Here is a 16,101-nt window from a genome sequence, read left to right on the forward strand (position 1 = left end):
ACACGGAATGAGTCCATCCAACGTATTATGCAATTTGTTATTCACATTTTAACTTCTGAAAGGCTTTTCATAACACAACGGTTGAATACTTGACTAACATTTCAGCTTTACATTTTTTATTCATTTCAAAACATTTCTACAAACAAAATTCCACTTTGACATTATGGGGTATTAATTTTAAATTCAGGCTGTAACACAACAAAATGTGGAAAAAGTTAAGGGGTGTGAATACTTTTCCGAAGGCACTGCCGGGCTCTGTCACCCTTACTAGCAGTTTTTTTCTATCCCAATTTAGTAAGACTTTTATATTTAGCAAAGCAAAATGGCCACACTGTGAAGTCGAGTCATTAGTTAATTTAGCCTAAAACTGTCTAATTCCAATTGTCTGTTATGAGGAGCATCATATCCATGCAAACTCTACAAGAATATACATTAGCCTACCTCAAACTTCTCAGCTTTTGCAGTGCAATTCCTTGAAACCATCGGTCATGCATTGCAAATGTGTTTAGCAGCAATGTCAGTCAACCTTGCTAAAGAAAGTGGAATCCTCACTTCCAGACGGATTGATTGGCTACTATTCATTTCGCAAATGATCCTGATTGGACAGCTCTCTTGTCAGCTGCAGTACCGCATACAGTCCCTATCAAGTCTCCCCCACTGCTTTCTCGCGGTGAGATCAGACGCGGAGCCCAGCGCAGGACTGACACAGTTTCAGCACCACTTGTCTTGGTGGGATGTAGACAACGAGACTGGTAGGTACAAATTCTTTGTAAACTGAATCCTATTGCTGCTATTTGTGTTTGTCCAGTGGCGACAGCCCGCAACAGCTTACTGAACACTTGGTACAAGCTTTCGTCGTCATTCAGCCTTTTTATTTCGTGCATGCGACTACTTTGTGGTTAGATTAMAATCYTTTTATYGTGACAGTGCAAACCATTCGGTCGCTGCTTCTTTGTMTTTAGAAATYCACSGTCCGTTGTTTGCTGTTGTCCTATTGGCTTTGCCCTCTGATGGACCGTCCGGGACTCCAAAGGAATGTTCTGTATTGAAGAGTGCGTCTCACATTAACATTGATGCTTGGATGTTTTGTGGTCCAGGGTTGTCGGCAGATTTGATGAAGCCTACGGCTTTGATGCAAAGCGAACCAAATAGCTATGAGTTGAAAACCTTGTATTGCTCCTGCGCTAAGTGAATTGCGCGAGGCTAGCCTACATGTTTATCTCATTTTGAACTTCATGTCATATTGTTGTTTGTTGATAGAGGCTATCATACTGAGCACATGCCTCAAGAACAAGTCCACTAGCACTTACTGTATGTCATCCACATACTACAGGGCGTTCAGCATAGGGACATACATTACAATACAACTACTGTTTTAAATACCACACATAGGCTACGCTGACAGTATATTTTACTCAGAATCTCCCTCATCAAGTGAGAACCTATAAGCCCTGGGAGACAAGGATTCATCATATTCAAAGCATAAACACATGCATTATGAATGGTTTCTTAATATCAACTTTGCATAGGCTACAGTATATTCACTTTTTACTTATTGATTTTCATTTTACGTTTTGGTGATAGCATCTATGTTTTGACAAAATATCATTGCTATACTTGAAAAAGCCTTATTTAATTATATCAGAGGGAAGGAGAGGACGAACAGTGTTGATAGAGGCATCTGTTTGCGGTAGCTAGGTTCAACGCACTTGTTCTACCACAATGACCTTGCACATACAAAGCCAATAACTGCATGTGGACAACAAATGTTACATCGCCAAAAGTAGGTCGTTGATCTGTTTACTGTGCAGGACTAGAGTATCACCACTGTTTACCATTTAGGTGTAGTATACACAAGCATGACAAAGTAAATGAAAGCAAGACTGAACCTCCTCCGTTTTTAGAACTGTTGATTGTAGCAAATAGAGCATAGTGACCATTTAAGCTGCAGCGTCTTGTCATTCTGTGAACAGAGTGTCTAAACCTCGGGAAATCTATTGACAGAGACTTATTCTAACAGAGCCTTTGTGGGGCGAAACGCCATAGATCTCAAAGGCTTTTTCACTGTGCGACTGATTCTCTTTTGGAATTACACTGCTGTTTGAAGTTGCTACATCAATACTTTTCACACTTGCTTGTCAGACAGTAATGCTGTAGCAGGAAGCGTAGTCCATCTTGTGTAAGCGCAGCCTCTCTCTGTCTCTCGACCTTACAGTGCCTGGTCGTTAATTCCCCCGGTCCTGCCAAAATTCCCTCATTTAAGCCTGCATTCTGGCATCCTACCAGTAACTGATATTTTACGGGTGAAAAAAAATGTCCCATTTAATTTCAAACATCCTCAGTGCCCCATTTATCTAATTTGACAAGAAAGGCAGCAGTTGAATCTCAATTGAACAATGACATATCAAAATAGGTATCTTAGACAGATGGAAGCTTTAAATGAGAACAATGAAGGTTGTGGAAGAGAAGAGAGAGGAGGGGTCTTTATATGTACAAGGGATGGAGATGCTGAATTGGTTTGATCCATCTAAACACTGTCATATTGACTGATCTCAATAATATCATACGTATCACAATTGCCTATTCTTCTCTACTGCATTGAAAGATTACGGTTCCTTCAATAGCAATCATGGGCTATAATCAATGCGAAAGCGCCATATTTCATCTGGCTGTACCCTATGTTCACCTTTGCATTATGTTAGATATCAGTAGTAAGTCAACACAGGAAGTAGCCGTGTGCTGTCAGCAGGCCGTGCATCGGTCAAGTGTAATAGTAACCACGTAATAGCCTTGGATGCACATTCCCTTACGTTAACAGCGGTGGTCGACTGGGAAGCAACGATTTGCCTTAGGAAACATCCTGTGCATTTTTTAGAAGCACTGACTCCCATCAAATGTATTGCAATATTGAATGTGTAACGATCCAGGTCATATCACAACCCCTCTTATCTATAAATAGCTACTTATCTTTTACCGTAAGCCATGTCCCATTGACACTGGTGAGGAGAAGCACCAGTGTACCCTATGTATTAACCTCACTAGGGTACGTGGGGCTAGCGTCCCACCTGGCCAACCTCCAGTGAAATTGCAGAGCGCCAAATTCAAAAACAGAAATACTCATTATAAAAATTCATAGAACATACAAGTGTTATACATTGGTTTAAAGATTAACTTCTTGTTAATCCAACCACGGTGTCAGATTTTAAAAAGGCTTTACGGCGAAAGCATACCATGTGATTATCTGAGAACAGCGCCCAGCAGACAAATCATTACAAACAGTTACCAGCCAAGTAGAGGAGTTACACAAGTCAGAAATAGCAATACAATTAATCACTTACCTTTGATGATCTTCATATGGTTGCACTCACAAGACTCCCATTTACTCAATAAATGTTAGTTTTGTTCGATAAAGTCCCTGTTTATATCCAAAAACCTCAAACGCAGTCACAACAGGCAGTCGAAAAATCCAAATAGTATCCGTAAAGTTTGTAAAAACATATCACACGATGTTTATAATCAATCCTCAGGTTGTTTTTAGCCTAAATAATCGATAATATTTAAACCGGACAATAACGTCGTCAATATAAAAGGTAAACCAGAAAGGCGCGCTCTCGGTCATGCACATGAAAAACCTCTGGGACACTGTAGGGTCCACTCATTCAGAGTGGTCTTACTCTCTCATTTTTCAGAATATAAGCCTGAAACAATTTCTAAAGACTGTTGACATCTAGTGGAAGCCATAGGAAGTGCAATTTGAGTCCTAAGTCAATGGATACTGTAATGGCATTCAATAGAAAACTACACACATAAAAAAATCCCACTTCCTGGATGGATTTTTCTCAGGTTTTCGCCTGCCAAATCAGTTCTGTTATACTCACAGACATTATTTTAACAGTTTTGGAAACTTTAGAGTTTTTTCTATCCAAATTATATGCAATTACCAATTCTACCAATTATATGCATATCCTAGCTTCTGGGCCTGAGTAGCAGGCAGTTTACTTTGGGTACGCTTTTCATCCAGAAGTGAAAATAGTGCCCCCTACCCTAGTGAATTAACTCTCTGAGGGGCATTTGATTGCGTGTTTATGGCCCTTCTCTCCACTTGCTACTTGCTTAAGATTCATTTTATGCGTTGTTCCATTTGTGTAGGGAACATGTAGGTCTACATCTAGGATGTATTTGACTTGAGAAATTGATCCTTTGAAATATACACTTCAGAACAATGCAGTATACTGCCACAGTTGTAGTGGAATCGAATATTGAATGCTCTTTTACCCACAGGGATCATAAAATAGCCAAGAGCTACATATTCTTAATTACATGTGTGTGCTGTGGTGGAATGTTATTTATAAGAATCTACACGGTTAATAGTTCATTCAGGAGATAAACACTATGTGACAGTGGTGGATGGCATCGATACGAGAGGAATAGAAATGTGAATCGCAAAATATCATATTACGCTGTTCCCAGGTCATGTGCACTTCAGAGTTTGTTGTTTTTCTTATCAAAGCAATTTAAAAGGAAAATCTGTGTTGTTGCATGTTATTACGGTAAACTTTTTTTTTTTTTTTTTTCTCAGGGGAATATTTATCTCTTTCAAGTCTAGCCGGCCTGAGCCTGTCAAATGCCAATGTTGTTTTGTCCAAACAGAATCAGCTTGAAACAGTTGCCATTTTATTAACACCTTGTGGATGTGTGCGTGTTGGGTCAGTATTTGAGGTTGTTTTAGTTAAAGGCCTTTTAAAAGCCTGCTATATGGCAGGTTGGTTTAGTAAGGGGCCTAGCAGGAGCATAAACTCCCTGTAAAGTGTCCTCGGCTGTTTACAATAAATACAGTTTACCCCTTACATTTGAATTAATATGACTTAGGGTGTCATTTATTTTACTTTTCTTAGAAAAAAGGGTTCCACGAGGCTTCTTCGTCTGTCCCCATAGGAGAACCCTTTTTGGTTCCAAGTAGAACCCTTTTTGGTTCCAGGTTGAACCCTATTGGGTTCCATGTAGAACCCTTTCCCAATAGGGTTCTACATGGTTCTAGATAGCACCTTTTTTTCTAAGACTGTACCTGTAGTCTGTTGGCTATATATTCTTTTTGTGACCACATTTATGTGGGACTATATTCTGCCTAAAGCAATGGTTCACTTGTTTTACAAAAGGACTCTATGTGTTGCTGCTGGTAATGTCATTTGTGTTTGTTATACCATGCATAAAATGCACAAGTCTTGTGTAGTGTAGTCTTAATATGAACCACAGTACAGCTATAATACAATTCCTCCCATTTCCGTTCGTGATTTTCATTCTCCAAGTGTCTCCGATGTTTTCATGCTGATGTGATTTGACCTGTGCTGTCCTCCTCTATACACATTTCATCCGTCTCACTCAATGCTCGGCCGTGATCATCTTTGTCATTGCCGTCCAGAGTTTATTGGATCACTAGATAATCCCTTTAGCTATGACAGTCACACATGGCTCCCGTCCTGCTTGTGCTTTCCAAGGCCCAAATGTGACAGCAGCACCCAGTCAGTCAACCACAGTGACAGTGTTACCATTTTAAAGTTTTATTTGATTTGGCACGTTCATAAAATAGGCTAGCTAGACACATTTTACATTTTTGACATTTAGCAGACGCTCTTATTCAGAGCGACTTACAGTAGTGAGGGCATACATTTTCGTACTGGTCCCCCGTGGGATTCAAACCCACAATTCTGGCATTGCAAGCGCCATGCTCTACCAACTGAGCCACACAGGACCGCAACGCCATGTTGTATACCAGAGTGCATTCAATGCCAGTGATTAGGAAGGTACAGAGTCAAATTGATTGTGTTGTACTGTATGTGAATGGTCGTTGTATCAGTGATTAAGCTAAGCCAGCCTATAGACACAAGCATTGTTTACCATATTCTTTTTACAAGAATGGCAAATGGCCCTGAATGGCAAACACAGCGTTGTTATCCTCCGTAAGCATTGTAATGGCAGACGTCCACATTCATTTTCTGTGAAACAATTGAATAGCGTGTGATGTGATGTGAACGTGTCGGAGCGGAGCCAAGCGGCTGTCACGCCAAAACCACAAACACATCCGAGGTTGATGAGGTGAGCTACCGCCATCTGAACAATTGGTAGCAATGCGATGTCTAATGAACGCAGCTACATAAAATCAGTCCATTAGCTTTCCCAATATAATCCAACGGCTGATTATGTGGGGATCTAAACTGTAAACGTGCAGTTGCAGTCTTCCTTTAAGTGCTTTAGACAGTGTGTGAGGACCTTTAGGACAAAGGTTCCCCTTTAACACATCCTTGGAGCTCGTAGAGCTGGTATCACGGTGTTCGGCAGCCAATCTAGGACAAGAGATGAAGAGGAGGCAAGCGCACCACGATTCCACCACATCAGCAGCATCAACAGCCGTAGCACACTTTGTTTTCTGCAGCCCTGCCTCCACCCAGCTGGGACTGAACGCCGACTCTGGTCCGTGCGGTGCGGTGCGGTGTTGGTGTGTGGATCTACAGTACATGAGCAGCCTACTGAGCATAGGCCACCGCACCATTGTTAGCTGTGGGAAGGGAAGAGCTCCATGCTCTGAGAGTGTCTCATGGGTCTCGGGTATAATTGGGTTCTGCTGAAGGGCCTTTGCTGGTTTGCCAACTTGGCCACTGGAGGCGGACGGCTCCCCTGGTCAAGTGGATGATTGGATTTGCGCTGCAGTAGTCATACAAGAGAGGGGCTTCAGGGGAACGAGCGGTCCCCTCGCTGCCTCCTTGTGTTGAACTTTGGCAAGTTCCCTTTTTCCAACAATAGTAGTTGTTGAATCTGCTCCTATATTTCCATTATGTGGAAGCTGATATGTCCCACCCACACCACATACATTATGTCTCTGGTCCTGTGCCATTTAGAAAGGGAGGGTCAGCGCGCCATTAGAACCATTTAAGCTCATAATTGTTTTTTAAAATCCTCCTAGAGCACAGCACGGCTCCAAAATCATGATGGGCCTGGGTTAGAGGTCGAGAGACTGAGAGAAAGGGAGGATGAGGAAGAGCCCCCAGATGCCACATTGAAGGATTATGGCTTGTTGGAAGGACGTGCTACATTTAGATGTGATTGGGTAGCCTTGTTCACGTTGTCAATTCTAGTCTGTTTCCACGCTGTGAGTCTGAACAAAACAATATTACAGCTCAGTGGACTACAATATTCCATTTGAATACTCATTTGTTCACTCCAATAGGCTATGTACTACACAGGAGGTTTGTGGCACCTTAATTGGGGAGGATGGGCAAGTGCTAATGGCTGGAGCGGAATAGGTGGAAAGGTATCAACAAAATCAAACACATGGTTTCTATGTGTTTGATGCCATTCCATTCGCTCCGTTCCAGCCATTATTATGAGCCGTCCTCCCCTCAGCAGCCTCCACTGATGCATTATTCTGATTGTTTATACAGTATATAGGATGGAGTAGACCTAACAGTATTTTTTATTGCAAACAGTAGTTAGATACAGCTCACGCATGTTTCAGTTTCCGTTATCCTCTGAGATCTGCATGTCAATTTGACATTTGCCTTCCGCTCAGAATTATGTCTCTCAAATTGATTTTGAAGGGAGGCAGGTTTAATATGGAACTGTCTGAACCCTGTCTTATCCCCGATGGTCACATGACCTACTAGTACTAGGGGATTTAAACACTCTATGAATCAGAGGTGCTCTTTAAAGGCTTTGACTGACTGAAATGAATCAAACAATTGAAGATCACTTTTGAAAAAACACACATTGAACACACATCGCTCCACTAGACAGGTGTTTTCTATGAAAAAGAAAATGAGAGATATTTGTATTTATTAGGGATCCCCATTAGTTCCTGCCAAGGCAGCAGCTACTCTTCCTGGAGTTTATTATGGATCCCCATTAGTTCCAGAAGCTACTCTTCCTGGGGTCCAAACACATTAAGGCAGTTACATCACACATAAAACAAAAGACAAAACAGTACATCATATAACATTATTACATCATTACATATCTACAAAATGTATAATACCACCATACAACTTTATTTCAAGGTACGTGTGTGTAGAGTGCTTGCGTTTGTGTGCGTATGTATGTGTCTGTACCTGTGTGTGTGTCTCTTCACAGTCCCGCTGTTCCATAACGTGTGTTTTTCAAATCTGACTCTACTGCTTGCATCAGTTACCTGATGTGGAATAGAGTTCCATGTAGTCTGTTCTGGACTTGGGGATTGTGAAGGGTCCTCTGGTGGCATGTCTTGTGGAGTATGCATGGATGTCCCGTGTCCCGTGTTGCTCAGTTGGTAAAGCATGGCGCTTGCAACGCCAGGGTTGTGGGTTCATTCCCCACGGGGGGACCAGGATGAATATGTATGAACTTTCCAATTTGTATGTCGCTCTGGATAAGAGCGTCTGCTAAATGACTTAAATGTAATGTCCGAGCTGTGTACTAGTAGTTTAAACAGACAGCTCGGTGCATTCAGCTTGTCAACACTTCTTACAAAACAAGTAGTGATGAAGTCAATCTCTCCTCCACTTTGAACCATGAGAGATTGACATACATATCATTCATGTTAGCTCCCTGTGTACATTTAAGGGCCAGCCGTGCTGCCCTGTTCTGAGACAATTGTAATTTTCCCTCTTTGTGGCACCTGACCACACGACTGAACAGTAGTCCAGGTGCGACAAAACTAGGACCTCTAGGACCTGCCTTGTTGATAGTGTTGTTAAGAAGGCAGAGAAGCACTTTATTATGGGCAGACTTCTCCCCAACTTAGCTACTGTTGTGTAATCGGTAATGGGAAGGGGTATCCCCCCCCTCTTTTTTCTCTGTTTACCGTAGTTAGCTAGGTGAGATGAAATGACTGGAAGAAAGCCAATGAGCAAAGGAATGCACTGCTTTTCCCGGAGCATGTTAAGGGAGGGAGTCAGACTCCCCAGCTACAATTTTGACCCCAAAATGTCTTCTTTTGGTACCACTCTGTCCTGTAGATATAATTACAGCATGGTACTGGCTTGCCTCATTTTGCCTGTTTTCCAAGTAGGTCATTTTACCAAGGATTTAAATTCCCCAACGTATTTTTTGGGGACAGTGAAGCTAAAATGTGTACAGTGGTTCCTCCTTTAAACGTTTTGTCATACTGCAGCACACCTTGTGGGCTGCTGCAGCACTCTGTGGCACGTTATTTATTTGTCAGCCATTTTTTCTGTTAATGCGAGTTAGTGCTAGTTTGACCACAAGAGGGCATCTTTGAGAAGCATTTGATAGTCTTCCATATTGGCATTACCAGAGAATTTAAAACCTTTTTTGTAATAACATAGTATATGGGATTGATTTGAAGACATTTGGCTTAATTAATTTGATTCATATTATGGTGTTTCTATTACGAGAAAAACGAAAAATGAAACCCTCTGGGTTTCCGTTAGGATGGAATGGACAATATGGCGCTGTACAACGTGACGGTCGGGAGTAGGCTACACCATAAAAGGATTGGAGGATTCTAAATTAATATCTAAGGGGCATAACATTTCCACACCCTAATTGTAGTGTAACCAAACTTTCAGTTGAGCMTACTTGCTCTTTGCCTTCACTACTTCTCTACCGGAAGTTGATGCTGTTGCTATGCAACCTCTTGCTAGCTAGTTAGCATAACAAATTACTAGTTAGACATTTTTTGACTTTGGGTGTTTTCTTAAATTCAATCTGAAGTGCCTGCGGTCATAAATTCAGAGCATTGTCAGATTGTCAGTTTGTAAATTCAGACCGTTTTACTCACCCTAGGAGCGCACACTGGACATTCGGGCCGAGGAGTAGGGTTGATTTGAGTGCTCTGGCCTTACAACGGCAGTCAAGCACACAAGCTAACGTTGGCTAGCTTGCTAGCTACTTCCAGACACAAATGAGACCAATCCATTTTACTCACCCTAGCAGAGCTGGTTAGGCAGTTTTCGTGTTAACCAGAGRGTTGGTGACTGTAACTGTGCTGCTGGAAACAATTTAATTATGCTTTTTTGCCGACGTTTACCGACACCGGCCATATTCAACGGCTATTGAGCGCTCGTAAATTCATTATTCTGCGCTCTGGTACACTCAGAGGAGAGCGCTCTGAAATCGGAGTAGATAGCCAGAGTGAATTTACGAAAGCACCCGAATGTCCATTGAGAATGGACAACGACTATACCATTTAGCTAAGTTAAGAATGACAGGAATCATCAAGTCAATAAACTTTGGGTAGTTAGATAGCCTACAGTTCATATACTGGCAGGTTTGACGTTAGGTAGATAGCTGACATACCAGTATATACTGCTGTAATGATATGCTATGTGGTTTGTAAGGACAGTGTAGCTGTCAAATTGTCAGCCAACATAACGTGTAAGGTAACTTATTTGAAAAGTCATTACTTTATTACATTGAGTAGCAAGCTACCGCGAGGACGCGCTCTATCGGCTCCGCGGCTTGAGCATGCTTTTGGTGCACAGTCGATAGCGCGCTGGACTTCGGGCAAGAAAGTTAAGGGTTCGAAACCTGCTCCCTGCTTGTTTCATTTGAAGTCGTGCCCAATTATCAGTTTATTATTTGGTTTATATTGCCCATTCATTGTCAGTTAGAGACACAGTAGTGCATTGGGACCCAAAAGCATAATCAGTGCTCTAACTCCCCCTGTAACGATAGTCTATATCGTCGTCCTCATCGGACGAGGAGAGGCGAGAAGGATCGGACCAATATGCAGAGTGGTTGGTTTCCATGGTAATTTAATAACACGAAAACAAATATGCGATACACAAATAACAAAATGAAACTACCGTTACCGTCCCGTGTGGCGAAACTCTAACAAGGAACAAACACCCACAAAACACACGTGAAACCCCGGCTGCCTAAGTATGATTCTCAATCAGGGACAACGATTGACAGCTGCCTCTGATTGAGAATCATACCAGGCCGAACACACAAAACCCCAACATAGAAAACAACACATAGACAACCCACCCAACTCACGCCCTGACCATACTAAATAAATACAAAACAAGGGAAAACAGGTCAGGAACGTGACACCCCCTTGGTCGTTAGGGCAAATCTGGTCTGTGATAGGAGGGGTGGTTTCACACCTAGCTCGGCTATTAGACTATTCTTTAGTAAAGGTTGAATAGTCTATTGTTCCGTTATTGTGCATCAAGAATTCTGCATAGCAAGTTTGTATGAAGGTCTGGTTATTCACAGGCAAATTGTTTTATGCTATGGAGGTACATTTGTGGCTTTTTGTCGAGAGCAAAACTTTTTTATTTTCAAGCAAAAATAATTGTTCTGAAAGCAAAAACAAGGTTTCAAAGTAAAACCATTTTTTTGCAATCAAATATTTTGTAATAGAGCGCAAAACTTGATGCATTTATTCACATAAAATATTTTGAGAAAAAAAAATGTATATGAAAACAAAACTAATTTCGCTATCAACCACCGTCCATTTTGGCAATTTTTTGAATGTCAGTTTGGCTACAATCAATACTGTTCAGCCTTTCTTTCCAACACAAAGGAAGTCATCGCGGACACCTATGAAGAAGGACTGTGTGATGATGGCATCTCAGGTAAGCAGCACTGGGAGTTCTTCCGTGCAACTTTTACATAGCTAGTAGTTAGCTCCTACGATTCAGTGTCGGTTCATAACATTCTACTATATTACATACATACATACCGTAGAATGATAAATCATGCAATTATTATTCTCAAGCTAACCAAAACATTTAGCTATGAACGCCTGTTCTCGCCATTTTCAGTTGAATTCATCTAACTTTCTTTCATAGCAACTGATAAGCAGGCCATGTACTATTTGTTTCATAGTCAATAAATATTCATATTTCATGACAGTGTAACGGTTAGCTTTTTTTACAGAAGTATGAAAGATCACAATATGTCTGTCAGGGAATGCTATTCTGATATGTCAGATGAAGGGTTAGACCAGAAAGTCAGGGCCATTAAGGCAAGGATGCCCCATGCAGGCTTTAGAATGGTCAAAGGAAGTCTCCAAGCAATGGGCCATCGTGTACAATGGCGAAGAGTTAGGGAGTCTTTGCAGCGTGTAGATGATGCTCGGCAAAAATACTCTGTTCCTGCTCCCCTGTCTCTCGTCCACATTGATACAAATCATAAATTGATACGGTACTAAGATGTATAATGTCTCCATCAAATCTAATAAGTTATTTTAACTGTTTTGTTCTTTGTTATTCGTAGACAAATTTTCAATGATGAAATTGAAGTTGTTCTTCATCAACTGGTAATACATAAATAATGAAGCAGGTTAATAGGTTAAACATTTCCCTTTTAATTCTAATGCTTTTTTTCAGGGTACAACATTGTTATCTTTGGCGGAATATATCGATTTTCAAGGAAGGTAAGTATATTATTTTGTATGCGTATTGCATATTTCCCATCACCCAATGAACAACCACAATACCAGTCTGGTGTTAAGCTTTCTATGCTGTATTGACGTATCCTGAAAATGACATCTGCTGCTTTAGATTGAACAGTCATATCTCAGTTATTGTTTACAAAAAATAAGCTATTTTCTTTACTTTCAGAGTGCGAGCTGATCAAGGGTCAAAAATGTAGATATTGACAGATGTATGTTCACTGTCCGAGGAACAGGCCATGGAAGCTTTATTGCTGGCAAAAGTGTCCATAACCAGAGGTAATTAAACTGTCCTGTTCTTTTTCTCTCTTCCTCTCTGCCCGTCTTGTACATGGAACCTGTCTCACATGCTTTAATTAAAAAACCCTTAAGATGTCAGCTGCTAATTTTCAGATTTACACCACATAAACACTAAGCCATTTTCACTGGATTATCAAGCCCCTGTTGCTGCCAAGTCATGATTTTCCTGGGGGTTAGCCTTGCAATAACCAAGTGGTGAGACACACAGCCCTCTATATTGAAATGTTTCAGGTACACTCAGATAGGTGTCTGCGTCACGTACAGTCAGTAACCACTCACAGAGGCACACACAACTTGCATTTCTATAACCTCGGCCCCACCTCAGTGTTCACTATTCATGGAGGAAGACCACGGGACCACAGAGATTAGGCCCCCCCCACAAAACTTTTTCTTTATTTCTGTTATAGTGGAGCGCTTATGGAGAGATGTTTGGAGTGCTGTGGCATGTCAGTACTCCAACTTGCTGCACAGTTTYGAGGAAGAAGGATACCTTGACCTGTCAAATTCTATCCACCTCTTCTGTGTGGGATATGTGTTCCTACCTCGTCTGCGGGCAGATCTGCAGCATTTCACAGAGAGTTGGAATAATCTCCCTTTAAGTACAGAGGCGAACCTGACACCTCACCAGGTGTTGCCTTAGCACTACACAACTGATTCAAATGATCAAGTCATCATCAAGCGTCAAGTGGTGTTTATGTATTAATTTGTGATAATAATGACATTATCTTCTATTGTTTCAAATCAAATCAAATTTTATTTGTCACATACACATGGTTAGCAGATGTTAATGCGAGTGTAGCGAAATGCTTGTGCTTCTAGTTCCGACAATGCAGTAATAACCAACAAGTAATCTAACCTAACAATTCCACAACTACTACCTTATACACACAAGTGTAAAGGATAAAGAATATGTACATAAAGATATTATGAATGCAGTGATGGTACAGAACGGCATAGGCAAGATGCAGTAGATGGTATAGAGTACAGTATATACATAGAGATGAGTAATGTAGGGTATGTAAACAAAGTGGCATAGTTTAAAGTGGCTAGTGATACATGTATTACATAAAGATGGCAAGATGCAGTAGATGATATAGAGTACAGTATATACATATACATATGAGATGAGTAATGTAGGGTATGTAACATTAATATTAAGTGGCATTGGTTTAAAGTGGCTAGTGGTACATTTTTACATAATTTCCATCAATTCCCATTATTAAATGGCTGGAGTTGAGTCAGTATGTTGGCAGCGGCGCTAATGTTAGTGGTGGCTGTTTAACAGTCTGATGGCCTTGAGATAGAAGCTGTTTTTCAGTCTCTCGGTCCCTGCTTTGATGCCACCTGTACTGACCTCGCCTTCTGGATGATAGCGGGGTGAACAGGCAGTGGCTTGGGTGGTTGTTGTCCTTGATGATCTTTATGGCCTTCCTGTGACATCGGGTGGTGTAGGTGTCCTGGAGGGCAGGTAGTTTGCCCCGGTGATGCGTTGTGCAGACCTCACTACCCTCTGGAGAGCCTTACGGTTGTGGGCGAGCAGTTGCCGTACCAGCGCGGTGATACAGCCCGACAGGATGCTCTCGATTGTGCATCTGTAGAAGTTTGTGAGTGCTGCTGCGCCTTCTTCACAACGCTGTCTGTGTGGGTGGACCAATTTAGTTTGTCCGTGATGTGTACACCAAGGAACTTAAACTTTCACCTTCTCCACTACTGACCCGTCGATGTGGATAGTGGGGTGCTCCCTCTGCTGTTTCCACAATCAAAGTCCACAATCATCTCCTTTGTTTTGTTGACGTTGAGTGTGAGGTTATTTCCTGCACCACACTCCGAGGCCCTCACCTCCTCCCTGTAGGCCGTCTCGTCGTGTTTGGTAATCAAGCCTACCACTGTAGTGTCATCCGCAAACTTGATGATTGAGTTGGAGGCGTGCATGGCCACGCAGTCGTGGGTGAACAGGGAGTACAGGAGAGGGCTCAGAACGCACCCTTGTGGGCCCCAGTGTTGAGGATCAGCGGGGTGGAGATGTTGTTACCTACCCTCACCACCTGGGGGCGGCCCGTCAGGAAGTCCAGGACCCAGTTGCACAGGGCGGGGTCGAGACCCAGGGTCTCGAGCTGATGACGAGTTTGGAGGGTACTATGGTGTTAAATGCTGAGCTGTAGTCGATGAACAGCATTCTCACATAGGTATTCCTCTTGTCCAGATGGTTAGGCAGTGTGCAGTTGGGTTGCGATTGCGTCGTCTGTGGACCTATTGGGTCGGTAAGCAAATTGGAGTGGGTCTAGGGTGTCCGGTAGGGTGGAGGTGATATTGTCCTTGACTAGTCTCTCAAAGCACTTCATGATGACGGAAGTGAGTGCTACGGGTCGTTTAGCTCAGTTACCTTAGCTTTCTTGGAACAGAACAATGGTGGCTCTCTTGAAGCATGTGGGAAAGCAGACTGGGATAAGGATTGATTGAATATGTCCGTAAACACACCAGCCAGCTGGTCTGCGCATGCTCTGAGGACGCGGCTGGGAATGCCGTCTGGTCTTGCAGCCTTGCGGAGGGTTAACACGTTTAAAAGTTTTACTCACCTCGGCTGCAGTGAAGGGAGCCCGCAGGTTTTGGGTGCGGGCGTGTAAGTGGCACTGTATTGTCCTCAAAGCGAGCAAAAAAGTTATTTAGCCTGTCTGGGAGCAAGACATCCTGGTCCGCGACGGGGCTGGTTTCTTTTTGTAATCCGTGATTGACTGTAGACCCTGCCACATACCTCTTGTGTCTGAGCTGTTGAATTGCGGACTCTATTTTGTCTCTGTACTGGGACTTTAGCTTGTTTGATTGCCTTGCGGAGAGAATAGCTACACTGTTTGTATTCGGTCATGTTTCCGGTCACCTTGCCCTGGTTAAAAGCAGTGGTTCGCGCTTTCAGTTTCACGCGAATGCTGCCGTCAATCCACGGTTTCTGGTTTGGGAATGTTTTAAACGTTGCTGTGGGTACGACATCGTCAATGCACTTCCTAATGAACTCGCTCCCCGAATCGGCATATTCGTCAATGTTTTTGTGGACGCAATGCGGAACATATTCCAATCCGCGTGATCGAAGCAGTCTTGAAGCGTGGAATCAGATTGGTCGGACCAGCGTTGAACAGACCTGAGCGAGGGAGCTGTTGTTTTAGTTTCTGTTTGTAGGCTGGAAGCAACAAAATGGAGTCGTGGTCAGCTTTTCCGAAAGGAGGGCGGGGGAGGGCCTTATATGCGTCGCGGAAGTAGTATAACAATGATCCAGGTTTTACCAGCCCTGGTAGCACAATCGATATGCTGATAGAATTTAGGGAGTTTTGTTTTCAGATTAGCCTTGTTGAAATCCCCAGCTACGATGAATGCAGCCTCAGGGTGTGTGGTTTCCAGTTTACAAAGAGTCAGAT

General features: G+C 42.5%; 1 pseudogene; it reads left to right on the forward strand.

The window, feature by feature from the left end:
- Positions 1 to 656: 656 nt before the first annotated feature.
- The window catches only part of LOC111953477 (beta-1,3-galactosyltransferase 1-like), a 117,256-nt pseudogene continuing 101,811 nt past the window's right edge, over positions 657 to 16,101 (forward strand).

This window comes from Salvelinus sp. IW2-2015, linkage group LG27 (assembly GCF_002910315.2).
Source record: "Salvelinus sp. IW2-2015 linkage group LG27, ASM291031v2, whole genome shotgun sequence".
Classification (NCBI taxonomy): Eukaryota; Metazoa; Chordata; class Actinopteri; order Salmoniformes; family Salmonidae; genus Salvelinus; species Salvelinus sp. IW2-2015.